This window comes from Hylobates moloch, unplaced genomic scaffold, assembly GCF_009828535.3.
Source record: "Hylobates moloch isolate HMO894 unplaced genomic scaffold, HMol_V3 SCAFFOLD_4, whole genome shotgun sequence".
Lineage (NCBI taxonomy): Eukaryota > Metazoa > Chordata > Mammalia > Primates > Hylobatidae > Hylobates > Hylobates moloch.
Window position 1 is genome coordinate 99,241,635 of NW_026652279.1, and position 3,436 is coordinate 99,245,070.

The following is a 3,436-nucleotide window of genomic DNA, read 5'->3' on the forward strand; positions in this document are numbered from 1 at the left end:
AATAAAATACAAACCTTCACCGAGGTCTCAAGGTTCTTCCTGCCCCTGTCCCTGATGCTCCCAGCCTCACCTTCTCTGCTTCCCCCTCTTGCTCAACCACTATGGCCATCTTGTTTTCCCTGGAACCCCTCAAGCTCTCTCCTGCCTCAAAGTCATTGCCTTGCTATTCTTCTGACCTATAATCTTCCAACTCTGGGTCTTTCATAGGACTCACCCCACTGCATCAGTCAGGTCTCTACTCAGTTATCCTTATGAAAAAGACCATCAGGGACACACTTCTGGTGTTTTAAGATGCCTGAGCCAGCCAAGTCCTCTCCCTCCCTGAAGAAGGGCTCCAAGAAAGCGGTGACCAAGGCGCAGAAGGATGGCAAGAAGCGCAAGCGCAGCGGCAAGGAGAGCTACTCTGCTGAAGCAGGTCCACCCCGACACCCACATCTCTTCCAAGGCCATTCGTTAATGACATCGTTGAGCTCATCGCGGGCGAGTCTTCCCGCCTGGCGCATTACAACAAGGGCTCGATCATCACCTCCAGGGAGATCCAGACGGCTGTGCGCCTGCTGCTGCCCGGGGAGCTGGCCAAGCACGCCGTGTCCGAGGGCACCAAGGCCGTCACCAAGTACACTAGCTCCAAGTAAACTTGCCAAGAGGAGACAACAGCCTTTAGACATATCTTTTCCCACAGTCGTCACTGCTGGACAGTGCTTCATCTTACAAATAAACCAATGAAAAATGAGTGATCCTAGAAGAAGATAAACGGAGGTATTTTAAACAATCAAGGAAGGACCAATATACATCTAGCTAAGAAAAATTAGCCCCTTTTTTTCTAGGTATAAAAGAATTAAAATGTTCTTCATAGGAATTTATGAAATGAGAAACATAAAGACAAAATTAAAATAACTCCTAGTATCTCCTATTCTTTTTATATGTATATCATATATATTCATATTCATATATACATATATCTCACATCATGTATCTCATATATATAAAATAAACTTAGGTGTCATGCTATATATATATTTAAATAACTAAATATGCTTAGAAACAATTTTTAATGGATGCATAATTTATGGATATATTGATACATAATTAGTTCATTATTGACTATTTCAGTTGATTCCCATTTCTATGCATTATAGATCATACAGCTCACACATCTTTGTACATAAATCTTTGTTCAAATATTATTTCCTAAGGATAGACTTCATGAAGTGGAAATACTAAATCAAAAGTGAAAAACATTTTCTAAGGTCCTTAACATATACATTGCCAAAAATTGCTATTCGGGATCATGCCAATTTATAATCCCAACATAATATGGAAATTCCTGTTTTATAACACTTATAATAAATTTTTTAAAGCATTGTTAACCTAATAGGCCCCCAAAAAGAAAAAATTTGAAATTACATTTCCTTATTTAAATTAATGACTCTATTAGTGAGGGTCATTTTCCCATGTTTTTTATTAGCCATGACCCTATAAGAAATAAACTGCGCTGCAAAATGATAAACATGTTTTCAATCATTCCATGGGAAGGCACTATATAAAGAATAATACCTTAGGTTAAGTCCAAATAAATAATATTTATTAGGTGCCTCTTCTGCAGAGGATTCTGAAGGGATAATAAACTGCATTTAGCTGCATGTAACTGAAACTACTTTTACCTACATTGTCTCTTATAAACATTGTAACTACTCTTCGAGAAAGTGTTTACTATGGACTGAATTGTCTCCCCACCCCCCCAAATTCATATATTGAAGCCCTAAACCCCAATACGACTGTATTCCTAGACAGGACTTGTAAGAGGTAATTAAGGTTAAATGAGGTCATTAGAATGAGTTCCTAATTGGCTAGGATTGATGGCCTTATAAATAGAGGAAGATTCTGCACTTGGTCCTCCAAATTAAATAATTCATTTAAAAAAAGTGGAAGAGAGAGAGCTCTGCACACACACTGAGGAAAGGCCATATGAGCTCACAGTGAGAAGGCAGCACTTACACACAAGAAAACTAACACTAGGAGAGATAAAGTTAAACTTGTCCAAGGTCGCAAAAGCCAGAAACGGGTGAGGTGAGAAGCTGACCTTGTTCTCCTCAATCCGAGGCCAGGACCACTCCACATGTAGATAGCCACCTCACGGTCAACCACCAAATGTCCCCAGAGTCAGCATTAGACCAAGATGTCTCACCAGGAGACAAATGTCTCATCTTGAATAAATGTGTTCTAACATATTTATTGTTTACCCATGGAAAACATTGAACCTCAGGAGAAACAAAATGCAAAGTATGTACAAAACTGTGTTTACTACCTGACAGTGATATAAAGCTTAATGATATCCTTATAGTCTTGGAGGGGTTTGTGTATGTGGCGAAACAGGTGCTCACACAGTGCTGATAGACTGTAAATTGGTCTTAGAGAGAAAAATAAATAAACTGGAAGGAGAAAAAAAAAAAAAGACCATAACAAACCAATCCCCATTGTGCCCCCACCCTCTTTCCCTATGTTGTTTCTCTTACTAGAACTTGATCTCCACTTGAAGTGTGTATATATACATATATAGATATCTGTTTATATCTGCTTATCCTATTAGAATGTAAGTTCCATAAAAGCAGGGATTTTTTTTTCCTTTTTAGAGACAGGGTCTCACTATGTTGTCCAGGCTAGTCCAGACCTCCTGGGCTCAAGCAATCCCCCTGGCTTAGCTTCCCGAGTAGCTGGGACTACAGCAGGAATTTTTCTTTATTCACCATTGTGTTCTTGAAACTTGAAACAACACCTGTCATAGAGTAGATGTCCAATAAATATTTTTGAATCCCCAAAGAAACAAATAAATCATAAAGAGCATTGAGTCAGTCATGCAAGCGTAGAAAAGAGGCCACAGAAACAAGCAGTGCAGTGGTCATCCAAGAGCTTTCCAAATAAAGGGAGCCCTAGCAACGAAGCATTCTCCTTTCGTGACAGATCTATTCCTATTTAAAGATGAGCACATTAGATTAGCAGAGCCTGTTGCTGTTAATCACATTATTGTGTTAGTACACCTTGTTCTGATTTTACGGTCTCCGAGCAACCTTCTGATAATCTGCTTTCCATATCATCTGCTTACAGGGAAGGAATACTCTTTGGTACTGCAATCCTTCCTGGCCACGCTGGGACCTTGATACAGGTTTCTCCATATGTAATCATTAAGACTCTTGGACAGAAACAACAGAAAGCCATCTCGAAATGGGTTAGACAAAAGAGGAGTGGATAGGAAAGGTCTACAGGAGTGTCACAGGGTCAAACCTGGGGAGGTCAGGGGAGCAGCTGGGACGCAGGAAAACTCCAACTGAGGACCTGAAGCCCTCGGAACTCTCACCAGGCTTTTCTCTACTTCGATCTGGGTAGCAATTTCGTTCCCTTTTACTGTATGTACAACAGAGAAATTCTAACTATGCTC

The 3,436-nt window shown here is 40.1% G+C and overlaps 1 pseudogene; it reads left to right on the top strand.

The window, feature by feature from the left end:
* The first annotated feature begins 291 nt into the window (after positions 1-291).
* LOC116467463 (histone H2B type 1-C/E/F/G/I-like) lies at positions 292-635 on the top strand (annotated as a pseudogene).
* Positions 636-3,436: the final 2,801 nt, after the last annotated feature.